Source organism: Pholcus phalangioides, unplaced genomic scaffold (assembly GCF_987345545.1).
Source record: "Pholcus phalangioides strain wild (caught in Gottingen) unplaced genomic scaffold, Ppha-v1.0 ptg000015l_1, whole genome shotgun sequence".
Taxonomy (NCBI): Eukaryota; Metazoa; Arthropoda; class Arachnida; order Araneae; family Pholcidae; genus Pholcus; species Pholcus phalangioides.
Window position 1 is genome coordinate 46,690,585 of NW_028301608.1, and position 21,813 is coordinate 46,712,397.

Below are 21,813 nucleotides of genomic sequence, written 5' to 3' on the forward strand. Positions count from 1 at the left end.
AAGATGACGGCTGCCAAATTGAAAACAGCATTCCGAATCGCAAAATTCCTAAGAAAGATGCTGGCCCTCTTGGATTGATCAAAGATGACGACTGTCACGTTAAGAACATTCCGGATCCCAAAATTTGCAAGAAAACTTTTGACGCACCTGGATTGACCAAAGACAACAATTGTAACGTTGAGAAAAGCATTTCGAACAGCAAAGTTCTGAAGCAAGCTGTTGACACTTCTGGATTGATCAAAGATGACGACCGTCGTGTTGACAGGAGCATTTCTAATTGCAAAGTTCCCAATCGAGTTGTGGACGCTCCTGGATCGATGAAAGATGTTGAATATCACATTAAGAAGAACATTCCGAATACCAAAATTTACAAGAAAACTGTTGACGTTCCTGGATTGATCAAAGATGAAGGCTGTCACGTTGAGGAAACTATTTTGAATGAAAAAGATCTTAAGCGAACTCTTGACACTCCTAGATTAATCAAAGATGATGATTGTCGCATTAGGAAAAGAATTTCGAATAGCAAAGTTTCCAAGAAAGATATTGACGTTCCTGGATTAATCAGAGGCGACAGCCGTCACGTTGAAAAGAGCATTTCTAATCGCCAAGTTTCCAAGAAAACAATTGATACCCCTGGATTAGTCAAAGATGAAGTTTGTAGCGTTGGGAAAAGCATTTCGAATAGCAAACTTTCCAAGAGAGCTGCTGACGATGCTTTATTGATCAAACATGACAGCTGTCAAGTTAAGGAGAGCATTCTGAATCGCAAATTTCCCAAGCGAGCTGCTGACGCTCCTGGATTAATCATAGACGACAGTTGTCACGTTGTGAAGAGCATTTCGAATCGCAAAGTTCTTAAACCAGCTGATGATACTCCTGGATTCATCAAACATCAAGGCTGTCACGTTGGAAAAAGTATTTTGAATGGAAAATTTCGTAATCGAGCTGTCGAGACTCCTAGGTTAGTCAAAGATGATGAGTGTCGCATTGGGATAAGCATTTCGAATAGCAAAGTTTCCCAGAAAGATATTGACGTTCCTGGATTCATCGAAGATGACGATTGTCACGTTGAGAATAGCGTATCTAATCGCAGAGTTCTCAAGAAAGCTACTCACCCTACGAGATTAATAAAAGATGACGGCTGTCAAGTTGAGAAGAGCATTCCAAATCGCAAAGTTCCCAAGAGCGCTGCTAAGGATTCTGGATTGATCGCAGATGACCACCGCTGCGTTGAGAGAAGAATCTCTAATCTCAAAGTTCTCAAGCAAGTTATTGAAGCTCCTGCATTCATCAAAGATGATAGCTGTCAAGTTAAGAAGAGCATTCGTAATTGCAAAGTTCCCAAGAGAGCGGTTGGCGCTCCTGTATTTATCAAAGATGACAGTTGTCGCGTTAAGAAATGCATTTCAAATCGCAAATTTCTCAAACAAGCTGTAGACTCTCCTGGATTGATTAAGGATGACGACTGTCACGTTGAGAAGAACATTCCGAATCCAAAAATTTACAAGAAAGCTATTGATAATCCTGGATTGATCAAAGATGAAGTTTGTCACGTTGAGAAAATTATTTTAAATGGAAAAGTTCTTAATCGGGCTGTTGACACTCCTAGATTATTCAAAGATGATGATTGTCGCATTGGGAAAAGAATTTCGAATAGTAAAGTTTCCAAGAAAGATATTGACGTTCCTGGATTAATAAAAGATGACGGTTGTCAAGTTGAGAAGAGCGTTTCTAACCGCAAAGTTCTCAAGAGAGCTACTGACGCATCTAGATTAATAAAAGATGACGGTTGTCAAGTTGAGAAGAACGTTTCTAACCGCAGAGTTCTCAAGAGAGCTACTGGCGCATCTAGATTAATAAAAGATGACGGTTGTCAAGTTGAGAAGAGCGTTTCTAACCGCAGAGTTCTCAAGAGAGCTACTGACGCATCTAGATTGATAAAAGATGACGGCTGTCAAGTTGAGAAAACCATTCCATATCGCAAAGTTCCCAAGAGCGCTTTTGACGTTCGTGGATTGATCGAAGATGACCACCGTTACGTTGAGAAAAGTATTTCTAATCCCAAAGTTCTCAAGCAAGCTATTGAACCTCCTGCATTGATCAAAGATGACGACTGTCAAGTTGAAAACAGCATTGAGAATCGCAAAGTTCCCAAGAGAGCTGCTGACCTTCCTGCATTGATCAAAGACGACAGTTGTCGCATTGAGAAAGGCATTTTTAATTACAAAATTCTGAAGCAAGCTGTTGACGCCCCTAGATTGATCAAAGAAGGCGACCGTCCCGTTCACAAGAACATTTCTAATCGCAAAGTTCTCAAACAATTTGTTGACTCTCCTGGATTGATCAAAGATGACCGTTGTCGCGTTGAGAAAGCTATTTTGAATAGCAAAAATCTGAAGCAAGCTGTTGACGCTCCTGGATTGATCAAAGCTGAAGGGTGTAACGTTGAGACAATTATTTTGAATGGAAAAGTTCTCAAGCAAGCTCTTGATGCTCCTAGATCAATAAATGATGATGACTGTTGCACTGGGAAAAGAATTTCGAATAGTAACGTTTCCAAGAGAGATATTGGCATTCCTGGATTGATCATGACTACGATTGAAGATGACTACTGTAACGTTGAGAAAAGCTTTTCGAATCACAAACTTCCCAAAACAGCTGTTGACGCTCCTAGATTTTTCAAAGAAAACGATCTTCACTCCTCAGATCAGCAAAAAAAATCTGCAGTAACGGTCGATATCCAATCAATCCAAAACACAAAACTTTGTCTTGAAAACGAACACGAAAGCTGGAATCCAACCCGAATAAATTATGTTATTCCGAAAAAAGAGATTGAATGGTCAACGGGATACTTGAACTACAAGAGAAATTGGGGTTTTCTTTCGGATCATCACAATAATGGGCCTGAACATCAAGTGCATAATTATGTAACTTACAAATTACAAGAGGCAGTGGATGACATTGAATTCGTCCCAGAAGAAATAATAGGTGAAACTGACAATACTGAACAAGTCGGAGGTGAGTGCAAGCTACTTTTATTTCCCTACTCAATAACATTGTATGATTTTTTTCTTTCTTTGATCAAGTACTTCTAGAGTTTTCCTAAAATGCAAATACACTTATAAAAATCCCAGGGACCGATAAAACCCGACGTCTATCTTTGTTTTGCCAGTAAAGATTAAGCACGGTCAACTTTTTAAAACTCTGAAAAATGTTATAAAGTCTCATGTCAGTCTGCTATTATCAAACCATCTGCCAACACTAATCAGTGCAAGCCCGGATTTTTTTTTTAACCGTTAATTGAACAGGCACTTAAATTATTATAAATTAGCTGATAAATAGCTGATTATCATCGATTTCTTCTTAACAAGTACTCATCATTAAAATTATCAAAGACATATTTTAATAAATGTAATTCTTAATGACACACAGTAAAACCTCGGTAAATCATCAATTTATACTCATCGCTAATTTCGGTTAGCTCTTCACTATGAAAAATTTGAGAGAAAGTTACAGAGTAGAGATTTCGATGGCATCTTTTAAAGAAGGAGCTTGATAATAGCATTGTCAACATATGTTCGAGAGTGATCATAAAAGCCTTATGTACTAAAAAAGAACAGCTCAAGTGACGAAAGTTACACTAACAACCTTCATTTGCCGACTAAAAAGAAAAACATTTCTAAAAACTTGGGGTACTGTTCGAACTGGACGCAATTTCTGTAGCAGGGAACCTCACTGTTTTTTTGTTTCAAATTTGACCCTGCCCAGGACAACTCCCCCCCCCCTTCACGATGTCAAAATTGGTCCCCAGTGTTCAAGTTTACTTTTAATTTTTATCATGTATCATGAATAAGTGTATCAGCGTATTTTATCATAATAAGTAAAATACTAAAAGCTCAATAAAGGTAAATTTTTTTTTTTTTGTAATCTATAAATTTTGTTAATTTTGTAATTTTACGAAGGTTCGTAACAGCTGGCTGATGCGAAGATGAATCTTGGAAAGAAAAAAAATTCAACTGCCATTTGGTCAAAGCAGAACTTTGCAGAGAGAAGCGAAGTTAAAATTATGATTTTAAAAAGAAATATATATCCCAGAGCATTGTAAATGTTAATAATCACATATGCATTTCATATGTGTCCATTAATACCTCGCCATAATTAATACACTCAGTCTTCTTCAAAATAATTGTTTTTTAATGTAAAGGGGAAGATATTTAAATATATTTTGGAATTTATGAATATTTCTTTATCAATACAGAAATTTCTTCACGGCTTCAGCAAAGAAAATTTAAAATTTTCAAATGACAGTTTTAACATGGTTTTTTTCTATTAAATGTTTTAAAGCAAGCAAAACTTGTATTGCGTAATTAATTCTCAATTTAATCCTAAACCTTTTTCACTTGAATAGGCAGCAGACAGGAGGATGATCACTGTTTTACATCATTAAAGAGGCGAGTACCTCTCAAGAAAGATAACGATGACGGGATTTGTCTTCGTTCTGAGCAATCCTTTGACAACCAGGATACAAAAGCCAAAATTTCAAGTGACATCACTGGCGGCCATAATTCGAACAAAAAGCAAATCCATCACCGCTGTTTGGAGTGCAGTCAGAGAGAAGAATCTCGGATATCTCGAGAACATAACTACGCAAAACCTACGGTTAAGGAAATCAGAAGCTTTTCAAAAAAACAAAACCGCAGCTTTCAAAGAGGTATTTACATAATTAACAGCAATAGCTAGTTTCAATTTTATTTGAACAGTTTTAATCGTTAAATAACCGTTTAACATACGGTGATAACAATTGCATGTCCTTCCAACTGATTTGAAAAGATTTAGAGATAAATATTTAGAATCCGTTCATCTCTTTCGATTGAGGATAGTGCAATGTATCAAAAGGAGCAAAAATGTCTTTACAAAGCATACCACAGAGATTCTTAATAGAGAAAGATAGCTTAGAGTGAGTTTATCCCAGCTGGAAAAACTCACTAAGCAATTAGATAAACTTTTCCCACCTTACTGGTAGTTACTACCAGACCACGAGAGAGAGAAAGAGGAAAATATATAATCATACTAATTATATACAAGGAACTATCATATATTAATCGCGAAAACCAAGGAATGATCATGTTCAACAATTTTAGTTGTGTGTATTTTTAGAAACGTTACATGAATGCTTTAACCCTATATGGCTGGGATCTTCAACACATGGCCAGCAAGCCACATTTGGTCCCCGCCGAGCATTTTCAGAAAATGGTTGAAGTATTGAAAACGATTAATTCTAGAATTAATGAAAAAAATAATTTCGGAATAACTTGAAAAAAAAAAAACTTCAGAATTAATGAAAAAAAAACAATTTCAGAATTGATGAAAACTCAGGAAAAGAAAACTCTTACTGAAAGAAATAATTCAAAAATTTTTGATAAAAATAATTTCAGAATTAGTGAAAAAAATAATTTCAGAATTAGTGAAAAAAATAATTTCAGAATTAGTGAAAAAAAATAATTTCAGAATTAGTGAAAAAAAATAATTTTAGAATTTTAGAACTATTTCCTATCTTAAAAAAATTCTCGTGATATAGCGATGCTAACCCTGAAAACCGTTTTTCATTTCGGTTATTTTTCCGGTTTTTGTTACTTTTAAAGTTTCTACGGACTTTTTGTCCACCCTATACTAACCTTTACACTCATTAAACATGCTACTGATGTTTCCTTTAAACGAAATTCTGACAAAACATTTAATCTGAACACAATATTACAGTATATATATCCACGTCCATATTCACACCAATCATAGCCAGAAATCGAACAGGTGTGAGACATACACAAATCGATTACTATTTCTGGTCATAAAAAATACATTTTGAAATTGCTGAACGTTTCAATTGACACTGGATTGGTCTATTCTTATATAGTCGAACTTTGTTAATTCGAAGTCCAGAGTAATTGGGAAAAAAAGTTCGAATCACATCCATTAAATCTCTCCTGGATTCATAAAATGACTACAAACTCGTTATCATCAACATTCACATAGGATAATATAGTAATCAATTAATAAAATTTTATCATTTGTTACGAAACTATTTCCCAAATTTTAATAATTTATAATTATAATAGATCTTGCCTGCTACATTATTCCATTGATCTGTCGGTTATTTCTCTGGTTTCTATGACTTTTTAAAGTTTCTACGGACTTTTTTTCCCCACCCTGTATAATTTTCATTCTTAACTTTATTCAACAGATTCGCATTTAAATGCAAATTTTCAAAGCAAATATCTAACTGGTTTAAATATCAATTGGATCTCTCCCCAATTAGATAACAGTATTGGCTGTGACAACGTTGAAGACTGTGACGATGATGATGATGACACAGAGAGTGCCGTCACCAAGGCTTTGCGTCGTGATCTGGAACAATATCTTCTCGAGCATGGCGATGCTTCAATGTCAGGAAACTCGACCAGCTTATCAACGCATTATACACTGACGAATGTTCTCCCAAATTCACAAGTTGATAATTATTTGAACCAAGATAAGCAACATCACGCTTACTACTACTTGCCCTTGGCGTCTTGCTCGTTTACAGATCCAAATAACTGTTTGAAACCTACAAATATCGTCACGGGAATATCTTTGAAAAATTTGGCGGAGTTTCTTGTTGAGAAAGCATTGTTGTATATGAATGCTGACACCAACTCACTTGGTAAGCATCTCTTAATGATGGAACGAAGCCGAATAACTGATAAATGCATTTGCATAACAATAAATGAAGTATAATTTATATATATATATATATCAAAATACTGTTCGATAAGGTGAGAACAAACGTTATAATACTATTAGCACCCAACTTCGAGGTGTGAATGCGAGCCGATCTCCCGGTTAAAAAGTCTCGCCGCAGAGAGCGCGACAGGCCTACAACGGTACAAAAATTCAATTAATGCACTTTCTCACAATTTTAAATATAGATGGCAGCACAAAAAATTCACAGACAACACTATTTTCGCACTCATACTGTTAAGTACACAGATTTACACACTTCCAGCCCAACTTAATCAATAGTATTGCCCATGGCGATAGACCAGAGTTGCGCTCGGTTTGAAAAAAAAAATAGAAAAAAGTACTATTTATATATACCCTCTTGGTGGCAATTACGAGATGTTTCGCCAAACTTCATGATTTGATTTATATTTCTGCAGTTACGAGATATCAAATTCCCATGGCGATAGGCGGAAGTTGTGCTCGGTTTGAAAGAAAGAAGAAAGCGTTACGAGGTATCTCGCCTCCTTAACCCCTTAATGATCGCCGACAAGATATCTCGTTCAAATGCAAAGAAATGGAAGAAATTCATTACAGCTTCCTCTTTGTTTTTTAATTCTTTTCTCATCATCGCTAAGCTTTATTGTTACCTTATTTATGGACGGAAGTTTTGCCCCCTCCCCGTTCTTCCTATACTTGTGTGTTTAGTGATTCCCCCCCCCACATATATAATGTATCATTCTAATATATATTTATAGGAGAGAGAGAGAAAGAGAAGATGTACACACATACACACACACAAATAGGGAAGAAGAGAAAGTGAGGGCGGAAAATCTACTTTTGTTAGAAAAAAATTCGGATACTAAGCTAAATCACATCTTTCCATTCTTTAAATCACATCTTTCCATTCTTTAAATCAGTTTCCAAAATTTTTTGATCATTTTCTCGCACTACGGTCATCTTCTGCACACGACGAAGTTTGTTTCGGTGTAAAGCTTGTTATGAGTAGTGCTGCCATCTGCAATCAATTTTTCTTACTATGAGTGAAATGTAAGGATTTAATACATTGCAGGTCTGTTGCTCTCTGTGGGTTTGAACCCACAATCACTGACAAATAGTGAATGGTGGTACACACATGTACTCTACCACGACTCAACAACGTACAAGCAAATATGTGCAAACCAATATAGTACAAGGAAATATGTTAGAAAATAGAGAAATAATAAAAAATAAATAAAAACCTAGGATATACATGTCATCTGTACGTCATTTTAAGGAACATCATGTTAAAAGGGGAAAAAAAATTCAGATCATCACAGACTATTACGCTGATCATCTGTGGATGACGGGAGCGTTCTGGGAGTTAAAAAAAATTACTTATCTTTGACTAATTATACTTGATTCATTCATTCATTATACTTGCCTCATTCTATATTTTTCTCATACTTAACTTCTAGAAAGTCATAACAAAGTCATCGAAAGCGTCATTCAGTTCATATCTGATACGTTTAATGCAGAAATCCAAAGCATGGGAGTACAATATTTCGGTAATATCGACCAATTGGCTTCCATTGTGATGGGTCTACTCGAAAAGTATCTTATAGAGATAAATGAAAATCCCGTGAAATCTGAAGTTGATCTTGGATATGCGGTTCACGGCTCAAATGTTGGAAGAGGAGGAGTCATTGGGCAATATCCTACCGCGGGAGAGGAATTTACAGCTCTTCTATTACTGCCCGGGAACGAGGTAACATCTAATGTGAGAATCGGTAAGTAGGTATCGATGGTAAGAATCGTTGGAATCTGTTCGATTCGGAGAAAATATAAGACTAACATACGAAGAGATGCATTTCTCTTTCTGAGTAATTATGATATGCTTCCATGAATATGCTAAAATCAAAAATATTTCGTGTGTCAAAATAGTCCAGCATTGATGCACGAGCTCTTTAGTCTGCGAGCCATATCCGAGATGGATACCGCTCGCGACCCACAAACTGTTATGTTTTATTTTTTATTGACACTTTTATTAAACACATATAGTGGACTCGTGGTTTGGGTGAGCACCAACAGGTTGAACACACCGAACATAGCTGGCTACCAATATTATTACATTCGCAATTATCATGCTCTTAAAACATTTACTTTTCTGTGCACTCAAAGGTTTATACATGGTGATTACTGATGCCCCCTTTGCCGCATTTTACGGACGAACAGTTGATCTTAGAGGCATTCTTTCAATTAGAAAAAATTATCCAAATAACGTGTCGAATTCATATACGTCATTCATATTGCAAGGGGCTGTACAATTATTAAAATAAAATGAAAATTAACTTTATATATGGACACCCAAGAATTGGTATATTTGAATGCGGTTTTTGTGGAAAAGTTATTCTCACGGAAAGGTGGGTGTTGTAGTGTTATTTTTTTTTAAATAGAAAAAAATTGTCGGTAGAAGGCACGACATGAAAGCAAATCACTGGAAATATGCAAATCAGCGTTCCATATTGCAGGGTGTACGAGTAACAGTTCATTTTCGAATTTTCCTGTTGCTGGCACTTAATAAGATTTTCGTTGTGATGTTGACCACTGGTAGATAAAACACTGTCGGTGAATTTATTTCACATCAGCCACGAATCGCCGGCTGAAGCTTTGCGAACGTTTCATCCACAGAAGAGATTGAAGAAAGATTCAGGTCCGATCACTTCTGCCGGACTGATTTTCCTAGCCCTCTATCGAAAAAAAATTGCACGAAATTTTTTTTTCCTGTCCCCCTTCGTGAAGATAACTTTTTCGCAAACCCCATTAAAACACACCATCTCCTTTTTAAAATCCTATTCAAATTCCTATTCAAATACACCAATCCAATTTTTATAAATTTTTCAACTGTTCACGAATTCACGGGACACCCAGTATATATATATTGTATTTGGCTCATTTGTCTCACGCGGCGGAGACCGTGTAGTCCTAATCGTTTGGAAAAAAAAATTATAATCACATTACACAGTATTTTGTCTTTACGGCTACTTTTAATAATCAAATGGCTGCTGTGTCGGCTAATCTACAGTTCAATTCATAAAAAATATTTCAGGTGTCCACATGACTTCATCTTGATGAAAACTTCAATCGTTTGATATTTCCTTCATATCCAGGTTGTTCAGGGCAATGTTTTAAGATTTGTTTAACAATAAGAAATGAGTCACGCTATCAATATGGGAAAAACTCGAGAAATAATCCAGCTTAATGATCACGACTGATGAAATTCGCGCTAAACACAATGAAAAAGCAAATTGTACTGTACTAAGTTATACCCCCAATACTCGTGTAGTTTCGTCTTTAATTTCTAAATTTGTTTTCGAATCATCATTTCTAATGCCATTAGCGGTGGGAAAAAAAACCGAAGTAGACAGATTTCCAGACATCGACGTAAAAGACTAGAAAAAAATATAAATTGAAATTATATTTTTCTCCGAAATTCATGTGGAAACGGATCAAATCAAATTAACCCATTAAAATTAGAACTTAAATCGGAGCACACGTGTAATTTTCAAAATAGAGATCAATGACGCATATGTGCATATTATACGCGTCTTTTCATTCCTGAGAATCTAATTTCTAAGATGAAACAAATTTTTTTAATGCTTTTGTTGACTTTACTCGTACAATATGCGAATATAATTTAAAATTTAAAGGAATCAAATAATTCAGGTTCATCTTTACAATCTCAAAGATAATTTACTCTCTTCTTGCTTTCTCGAACTACTGCGAAAGCATTTGCCAAGAATATTTTCATTAATTAAGAATGAAAAGTCAGAGGTTTTTTTTTCTCTCAGTCACTCGTTGGGCATTTTGCCTGTTGTGGCGTTGTCTTTGTATTTGTATGTGTATTTACGGACATATAATCGGTGCCGATGTATATAAGTTTTTGATAGAACTGAAAACAGAATTCGCACATCCTTTTTTATTTTCTGATAGATATCATGTCTAATTATTAGACTTGAAAGCTTCCATTAATGTAGTATATGTCTGTACAGAATGCAAAGTACTGTTCTTATACGTTCTTTGGCTTTTGAACTGTTGATCAAAGAAACATACGTACTTCCAATTACTAAAATTATTTAAATAAATGCGTGTAAATGTGTAAATTTAAAATATATCATTTATTTTAGAGAAAAATGTATATATATATATATATATATATTTACACGCATTTATTTATTTATTTTTTTTTTTTGTAATTTTATTTTTATATGATGATGTACTTATTTTCAACTAAAATCGAGACTCATCTAGCCTTTAATTAACGCGTAAAACAAACCCCTAGTTTTGAAATGAAATATTCACCGAAATATTCACTGATCATAGCAACATTTGGCATGGTTTAGTTCGCATGAGTTTATAGAATTTCCAAAATCAAATATGGGGGCGTATAAAATTTTTAAAATCGGAAACATTGGTATGTTACATCGCTATGTAAAATTTTCAAAATCAAACATGGGGTTCTACATGGGTGTAAACATTTTTTAAAATGAAACACATGGGAACTCTACATGGATGCATAAAATTTTGTTGATTTTTCGAAAGAAAAAAATTCGTGGAAATATCCTGAATCGTTGTATTACCCATGCGCAATATTCATTCGAAAACTAAAAGAGACTGAAAGACCCAAAAGCCAGGGGGAGCCCTTAGCAAAATTTGCAGGCGTAGTACGACCCTCTTCCTATCAACAACGAACTCATTTTGTATAAATTGATCATACGTCCTACATTATTTTACGCAGCTGCTGCCTGAATGTATACTAGAAATCTTAATGCTATTGCTCTTGAACGTTTCCAAACGTAACACTCTGAAATTTCACCAGATCCCCTTATATAGATTCATCAGAAATAGGCATATACGCAGAGACACCAAGATTGAAAGAATCATGGATTATGCCACACAAAAGGCTCTCCAGAAACTGCTATGATTCTCTTCACAACTCTAACTATGTGAGAGAGAGAGAGAGAACATCGTGAAATATCCAATTATAATTTCATCTACTGGAAAAGCCTAAAAATTTTCTCGAGATGGCCAGACCCAGGTCTCTGACATGTACTTGTATTATACAGGGTGTCCCAAGACCGCCCAAACTATGCACAGCCAGATTCCTCGCTTGAAATGCATAAAAAAATTCCCACAGAACTGTACCTGTACGACCCATACTTTTCGAGAAAAATGCGAAAGTATGACGTCATATCGGTAAAGCAAAAAAACTTTATTGGAAACATGAACACCCACATCGGTATTTTCATATGTTTAACATAGGAAGATGTTCAAAATGTCCACCGCGCATATCGAGGCATGCATATATATATATACAAACATTATGTGTATGGTGGTTGATTTGTATTAACAGTTGACGTGTGAAGCGTAATATTCGATTAAGCGGGGAGAAGCAACACCACCTATAGAAGAAGTTCATTTCTCCTATTGCCATTTTGGATATACTGCAACCAAAAGTAAATATATTGCATGCGTCGGCCTGATATATCCAATGGCTGGGAGAAGTCGTTGAAATTATCATATTATGTTAGAAACTTTAACGTTGTCTCCATGAGAGAAATAAATTTTGGTTCCTCAGACTATTATCCATTTAAGCAGGGTATCCGTCATCCGATCAAGCGGATCCGATCGTAACTTTTTCCTGTTTCGCCCACTAAATGCAGGACAAAAAGATTTTAGATGTAAATTGTAAGTAAGAAGGAATCGCATAAAAAGAAATCAAATTTGCATTATATACTTGTAACGACACATCTAAGAGATCAACGAGTTATTCGAATATCTTTTTTCTAAGGAATCATGTTTCTATGATTAATGCTATGAAAGTTCAAATGTGTATAACGATTTTGCACGGTGTACATTTTAGCCATGTAAAGATAGATTCATATGTTAATTATATCATTTTCTATTTCTATTTAGAAGAAATTAGCTCCCATTCGACCATGGCAAATAGATACTCTCAATACCAGAAATCCGCCAGTGAAATGGACGTGGCAGAGATTGCAGAATCTTTTGTCCACATCGATTGTGTGGATGATAGCAATACGGCTGACTATCTGATTTCGTCATTGATATCTGAGAAGCTACGTGAAGATGGTTTTGATATAGTTGAATACGGTCAAAATAGAAGGCCTTGGCTCTAGGTGGACGCGGCGCCAGAAAAATTTGCATGTTTCTCTAGTCTTTGAAATTTTACGCTATTTGGTGGTATAATATGAATGCATGTGTGTGTGTAAAAGCCCCTTCTCTCCGATTTCTCTTACTAAAATATACAGGGTGTGCAGCGAGTCCTAATTCGGCCATTGTCTCACCAACCGCTCGTCGTAGAGGTATGGTTCCAATTCAAAAATGCTCAAATTCAGTTTAAAAATAACTCTGTACCAGTTTTGAGAGTGGGAAAATTCAGTGTGTCACAAAATAAAAAATTAATTTTTTTATAAGGACACACTGTCCTTAAAAATCCGAGTTAGAAAGTTGTTGCCCTGTCTCTTCTGAGACAAAACAAATTCACGTTTCTAAGTGCAATATTCCCAGAGATATTTGAATTCAAAATAGTAGAGAAAACTTGGGAAAATTTATTTATTTTTTTGTTTTTGTTTCTCACATAGCATATAAAATGTTTATTACAGTCTTTCCTGAGTTTAGTTGAAAATTTCATCGATAGACAGCGCTGTGACAGTACAATTCGAATGCACATGGTGAGTTCTGAATTTTCTGAGAAACTGACACAGATAGAGATATGTGAAGATGCGCGAGTTTTAAAATGTGCAATTACACACCAAATAATTTCGTCAAACCTGGTAATTAAAATTTTACAGTCTGTCCGACAAACATTCAAAGTATACATCATTCACCGTTTTTAATATATTTAATTTTGAAGTTGGGGGGAAGGGGCTTTTTCGGACACCTTGTACATACATGTGCATCAAATAGTCGCGTAGATTTTCGAACAGTACGATTTGAAATCCATAAAGATATTGTAAATATACAAAATTAAGCAAGACTATATGCAAATTTTTACTGATCAGAATAGTGTATCATAGCTGGACTGTGCTTCAATTAGTTTAAAAATGTAGTAAATACATTGTTTTTTTTCTTGTACATATCAAATTTACTTCCCCCTCTAAATTTTATCTCAATGTATTTTTACACAGTTGCAGTACATGCTATATTTTGTGATTTTACCGCGAAAATTGTGAATAAAGGTTGTTATATAATTTCCTTACATTGTTTTCTATATTTTAAGAAATTTTCTCGATTTCTTTTTCCAGTACAGTAACTTCATATGAATATATTCTAAATTATGCATTCCTGTTACAACTATTTTCTTGAAATTAACATAACGGAGTGAACAAAAAAAGTACGTATTATAATAGAAGACAAAGCTCTAAAGAAAATAATTTGTTACGGGCTATCTTCCAAAGTGCTGAAACTTATTATCAAAAGTGTCAAAACACATAAAACTTTCTCAATCATATGCAATTTACATTGAAAGAAAAATTATATTATATGGAGCTGTCTGTATAATTAGGATGTCGGAAGATCGGAGAAAATCAGTTGTGCCAAATAATATACAAGCTAAGGAATTGAACATTTTTCTATATATTATGCCGAGTTGGACTCAGAAAAAAGTCGCCACAGTGCGTGAAATAAGAAATGCAGTGGTGTATATAGTACCACGCTTGCCCCATTTACAGGAGAACCTTTCCGAGTTCACCTCGGCATAATATCTACGTAGAAACATGTCTGAGGCCGGGATTACACTATAAAAGTTTTGTGAATGTTTTCATAGAACTTAAAAATTCCACAATGAGCGCATCGTTTACATTCGAGTCGAATGTGAGCAATAAGCTTATTGGTTGCATTTTAAAAGTTTTATATAAGAATTTTTATCAATTTTTTATAGTGTGATCTCGGCTTAATTCCTTGAGGTATTGGGCTGAGAAAAAGCTGTCTCACTCTAATATACAGACGGTTCACAAAGATTCTCCAAAAATACTATAAATTCTACGTTAATTTTTAAAAATAAAATATCAAAAAAATATATCGGTAACGCCCGGATAACTCTATAAAAGTTTGATAAAAGATCTTTTACAAAACTTGAAAAAAAACAACCAATTAGCATGTTGATTACATTCGAGCAAATGCAACAAATACCCTATTAGTTGAATTTTTCAAGTTTTGTCAATGAACTTTTAAGAAAATTTTATAGTGTAATCCTGGCCCAAAGAAAATTAAACTGCGATACTTCCGTTTTGTAAAATAATAATTGGGGCAGATAAAATTGAAATTTACATACGGTTTGAAATGAAGAAAAAACGCCAGTCAGTAAAAGACCTGCAACGTGACCGTTACACACACCCTGAAAAGTCAAGCATTTAACATCTTCACTTCAAAATATGGAGGACAGATAGCAGCGTCAGCAAAAACACGAAAGAATCACAACTCTGACATCATAAATACATTGAGAGACACACATACACTCAGAGATCACACACATCCTCACACGTGCCAATTCGTTAGAAATTCCGTAGAGGAACGTGCTCGAAGTTTATGCATGGTTAGTGGCCAGTAAAAGTTTGAGCCCATATTTATGTGGTGTTTGGTCAGAACATGATAACTCCAAAATCACATTTTTGAAATATAAGCATTTTCATTGTCCTTTAAAAATCAAAAATGAAGCATACACCCAAATACAAATGAAACTAATCATACAACAGGCATGTTGTTTAGCCGTACGCATGTATTTGTGCATTTATCTCACTTGTAATTAGCAAGACACTTTTAGATCAAAAAGCCATTTTTTGGAGATATCGTATTCTGAGCAAACACTACAGATTTATGATACTCAAAAACTTCACAATTGAGATGTTTTCATAAATATTTCGCTGAGATATCGTGCTTGAAAAATTCTTGACTTTAACTGTTAAAATAATTGTCTCGATCTTTTTTTTGACAAAAAAAAATTATAATTTTATTCAACTATATCTCGGCGAATTTTATCAAAATATACGAGGTTAATCTCTTTCAATACAATTAGTAGAGGCACAAATGACTAATAATTGGCATTTTCATTACAGGGAACCGTTAAGACTTTTTTTTCATTTATATATATATATTTTTTTTCCAATTATTGGCAATAGTGCCCACTTTCACGTCTAAATTTCATTTCTTTCGGATACTGTTCGTGAAGAACCCCCGTAAAGGGATTTAGGCAGGAAAAAAATACATTGGAATCACAAGAAGCAAAAATCTATGTTACATGTTCGCATTTGCTAATTTTAAAATTTTTCTTACAGCCAATGACGTTGTCCATGAATGGCGGAATCGTGAGTGGCCAATCATAAATGTCATGACTAGGGCTGTATTCACCGACATGGTTTAAACTGTAGCCACAATTTTTGGATAAGAAATCAACATAGATTGGTTAAAAACCAGAATTTAACCAATCCGTATCGATCTCTTATCAAAAAATCGTGACTATAGTTTAAACCACGTCGGTGAATATCGTCTTAGGTCTACGATTTTTATGACCCAAAAACTGCTTGAAAATGCTGCATAAAAAAATGTATCTATGGTCTAAAAAATTCTGAATATGCTTTATAAAACAAGAAAAATGACATAAAAATTACCAACTGTCAAATTTATAAGCCTCGCGTAGAATCAGTAACACAATCTTATTTAATTATTTTGATTTCTGTACAAACTGAAAGTTTATTGCCTAAAAGCCAATCAAGTATAGTCAACGGAGTAAGTCTCTCCAATATAATTTTCGCTTAATACCAATTAAATATTTTTCACGTTGTACATAATCAATTCAACGTTTTGTTGGTTAATACGAAATTCGTTCAGTACGAAACATTTTTCTGTATTTCGTCGACTTCGTAGCAAGTTCGATTGTATTGGGTGTTGTTCTTCCGAACAAGAAAAACAACATTTTTTATTAGTTGTTTATTTATAATTACCACATCAAATCTCGCCTTCTTAAAGGTCTTTTATTTAAGCAGTATGGCAAAACCCAGAAATTTTTAAAGCTGTTTTCTAAATTGAGCACATTTCTCTACCCTTTGCTCTTTGCACTTGAAGAATATCTGAAGAAAGCCTACTTCATAAAAAATATATTTACAGGGTGTTTAGTAATTCAGCTACGCCGATTAAAGGGTTATTAAAGTCACTAAAACCACTCGATTACGTGAAAATATTACCGTGTTTCCCCGAAAATATAAGATTTTGATTCCCCGGTCTTTTACATTAATTTTTGCTTCAAAAAATGCATTAGGGCTTATTTTCGGTGTAAGGCTTATACAGTCGAATCCCGTTATAACGAACGCCAAGAGACCGTAGGAATCACTTCGTTAAAACGAAATTTCGTTATAAAGGAATTCCAGGTTACCTAGCATTGTTCTTATGTAAACTTATTGGGGGATTAGAAAAGTGTTCGCTAAAACAAGATTTTCGCTGTAACGGTATTCGTTAAAACGGGATTCGACTGTATTAGAAGCATCCTGAAAAATCATGACTTTTTTGTGTTTACGTAGGCGTTCGGCTCTTGTCCAAGAAGGCCTGCTTGGCTATTAACGAAAATTTAATAATAGTTTATATTATAATTTATTTTTCAAGTATAAATTTGAATATAATTTATTTGTGTTTTTATTCGACAATAAATAATAACAAAGCATTATCAGCATTATCATTTTGTTCAATACATCCGTCGTGTGTTGCAACGGCGTACTAAGTATGTCTGATTGACACACACAGGTCTGACTGTCAGGCCTCGATTTTAAATTAGGCTTATATATTAGAAGCCTCCTGAAAAATCGTGCTAGGGTTTATTTCCTGGATAGGTCTTATTTTCGGGGAAACACGGTACTTTGATCTTATTGGTATCCAATTCCATAACTTATTTTTAATTTCACATCAATCCATATACAAAATAAGAAGCCACAACAGGAAAATTGTCCAGCAAGGTGGATGGAAAAAAATAAACAAAATATAAAAATAAATCAATATTAAAAAATTAATATTATTGCAAAAAAGCCCATAAAAATATGGTTGTTATAGCCTAAATATAGGAACCAAATAGCAAAAAATCACAAAGAAACTAAAATAAACTGCTCATAAAAATAAGATTGTCCATTTAAGTATGGGTAGCTCCTACATAACTCCCACCCAGCTTATTATGTTCTCTTGAACGTGTCTATCGTGGGAGAATTAAGACCACCGAAGGTAAGCTATTTCATGCATTTTCAACAATATTAGAAAAAAAATGCCCTGCGACACAACAACCAGTCATCATCCCTAACTAACACTGGTGTCCCTAAAATGAAGAAATACAAAATGGCGTAGTAATAATATTTCATTATCAATCATATCGATCCCTTACATACAAGTAAATGTAACTGAAGGATAAAACTATATTTGATCACAACTTTAGACTTCAATTCGTTCAGTATTATCACAAAAGTTTTCGGGAATTCATCAAAAATTTCACAATCACTAGCATATCATAAAAAAAGTGGAATGTTTCAGCTTCAAGGTGTATATCCCCACAAATAATACTTGGGCTTTCACTCGTGTGATTCGCTCAACTCGCGACTCATGTGGACGGACGAAATGACAGGTCAGAAGCCAAGCAAAGCAGGCCAGACGAGAGTTGGTTGCTCGCCAAGTCTCTCCCTTTTGTCGGTGGGTAATATTCGCCTCAAGCTTCACTAATTGAGGGGAGACAGAAGCATATTCGTTGACCACTTGATTTTTTTTAATTTTTAATGCTTGACATTCGGACTCTTCCGTGCACAGTCACGACGGGCAACTAAGCCAGTTTGATCGTAGACCAAGGCTGCGCAAGTAAAAAGTCAGACGAGTCCAGTGTAGATTAGGAACGAGCTGGGTCTAAGTCCAGAACAGGAGTAGTGCGGATCCACACAAAGGTGCATTTATATTTTTGCTGTCTACGGGCTACACGAATTTTTCGCTACCCTTCTCCCATTCCTGTCTAATATCCTTGACTACTATTTCCTCGAATTCGTCCCTTCCCACTCCTGTAAGTACATATGTCTCTAAATCCCCCCTTTTGGTCACTCCCATCCTCCCACACTATGCTTGCTCACGCTCCTAGTCACTCTTTTGTCACTCATGAGCTCGCAATTTCTCTAGGTCTCTCTTTTGGCCACTCACTAACCTACTCCCTTACGGTCTGGGCCGTCTTAACAGCATCAAGAGCCCCTGGGCAAAGTGATATTTTTGAGGCCCTACCTGACTAGAAATGCTTACCTGTACCAATTTACACAATTTTAACTGGACCTCAATTTTTTTGAGCCCTTCCCCATGTTCTTGAGGTTATCGGGACGTGCCCGGGTAGGCCCATGTGTTACGATGGAAATATAACTTGTAGTACAGTGTTCTTCGATCTCGTGCAAAATTAGCTGATTGACGGACTGATTTGCTTCGTGTATTTCAGCTGACCTGATGTGTGTATAGGTTTTTTTTTTTTCTTTCTTTCTTTTTCTCTTTTTTTATGTTGAAAGATCAAATGATTGTCGGACTCATGTGTGATATGTGAATGTGTATCTACAGTGTGATATGTGAATGTGTATCTACAGTGTGATAATTACAATGTAAAATATAATACTTAAGTGAAGCAATTATTATAAACCCCAGGGACACTAAATTGCTGCTCGCGAGTTGTTAATGGTTGCTCCCTGGGGCAAGATGTAAAGTTGATTTTTTTTTTTTTTTTTTTTTTTGTGGAGAAAATAAATGCTCCCTTCGGGGAACCCCGTATGGCGAACTATGTTTGCCGGGCCGGGGGTTAGTATCTCTTACGATGGAACTGCTTGACAGAGGCGGGTTTATTTAGGGTTATACAAATTTTTCCGCCTTCCTCCCATTATACTCATTTTCTCAGCCACTCATTCCTCAAATTTGCCTCCCCCTTTGAACTTGTCACCCCTGGGCTATAGCCCGCTGAGCACCCCCCCCCCCTCCCCCTCCCCCCAACCCGTGAATACGCTACTTCACGCGCTAAACAAAGACAGAAACCAACATAATCCGCCAGGGTAAAATATTTCGGAATGTTCTGGAAATGAGTATGTATAGGTCACAGAACTCATCTTATTTCCAGAACATTCCCAAACATTCCATTGTGGGAATGATCAGGTTTAGGGCCAAGTATATGTTCGTCAGGTCTTGTACTTCCTCATTGTACTTGCTGCGTGAACAGAGTAAAGTGCTGTTCTAATCGTTCTTGCCAATTTCAACACATTATGTGTTTACCGAAGTCTTCAGATCCGAACAATCAAGGTATAGGACATTTTTTATATAATGAGCCATTATAATATCAATTTTCTTCAGATGGAAAGTTTTATGTGATCGTGGTTGCCATATATACCGTGATGGTAGCTGAATGAATTTCGAAAATGTTTATGTGTACCATGTTTTTCCGTATACAATCGATGCCAAAAATGTGACTAAATATGCGTTCATGGGGATGATTTAAAAGAATCTTGTGGGAAAATTATTTTATTTCTATATGTTTGAAAAGGTCAGGTAACAAAGGTTAAATTAAATAATACAAAAGAACAGTTTGACCATTGAGATGACCTTTCATTAAATTAGCGTATGACTTTGTACTGAACTCATAATATCGATATTTGTCGTGTAAAATAGATTGATAATCAAGTCATCTGGGTGTTTGTATTCACGAAGAGCAACAAGTGTTGAGTATTTGAAGTGTTTATCGCCGTATTATTTTCCTTTTTTTTTTCCTTTACAGAAATTCAATTTTTTTTAATGTAATTTTATCATGAATGCAAAAACAATTGCATTCGTCAGTCCAGTAACACACTCATAAAAAAACCGGCTCCCTCAAAGGGCCGATATGTTCAGACACGTCCGTAGACAGAGTGGCAAATAAATCGAAAGTCTTCACGATGATTATGCAAGTTGCCACTGGACATGACGGGTACACGTCGAGCCCTAGTGACTGGTCAAGTGATTTTTTGGAAGGCCTACCAATGCAATTTGGTGTCTTTGAAAATAGCATCAAATTTCTGTTGTGATATTCTCATGGAAATCGAGGAAAAACGTTTGATGTCTTATATTTTTTGGTTTAGGCTGATTCTTTTTTTCAATGGAATTTTTCCTTGTTTTAAAGCATGTATTTGGTATTATGCATGCCACCAAGTGCAAGTAAAATTTCATGACTACTTGATGTCATTTGAGATAAGGGGATCATGAAATTATAATAGCCTCGTGAAAAGGGTTCGGAGAATACACTTCTCCAGAAGAAGTAATAAAACAAAACTTTGCGCTTTTCGTTCCCACATATACAGTTTTCAAGTATTTGAATCATCGTACAATTATATGGGTAAAATTATAAACATTAATTATGAATTTCAGATATTCCAATTAGCTTACATCTTTACAAATACAACCTACTTTTCAAAAATAAGCAACATAATAACTGCAACACATATCGTTTGAAAACAGTTTAAAGGTAGCTTGTGGTACCTAATGACTACTAGACCAAGCACCAACTCTTGCCATATCACTATATTGCAATTTACTGCCATTAATGAGATGGGTTGGAAATGAAAGCGCTGTCTATCCGGTGGTCGCCTCAAGTTTTCATTTGGAAAAATATCTTTCCTCTCTCGGGTTTGAACCTGGGACCGTGACAGCAACCTTCACGGTGGTAGACGAGCATCTTACCACTGCACTGCACTCGGGCGTGGTACCTGAGGACTGGTAATTTAGGAAAATGGTATTTCAAAAGAAAACGTCTACGAATATGAAACACGACCACAATTTCTATTTCATTTTTTCTCTATAGTCTTCAGTTTTTTCATGAATTTTTTTTTTTTTTTTCTTGTGATTTGCGATATACATCCATTCATATTTTTATGGTTAAAATTTTTTTCCCCTCAGTAAACCTAGTTAGGCATTTTGCATTTTGCCTGTTGCGGCCCTTGAAATTGTATTTGTATCTGTATTAACGATTGTTATCTTCTTATCGGTTCAGGA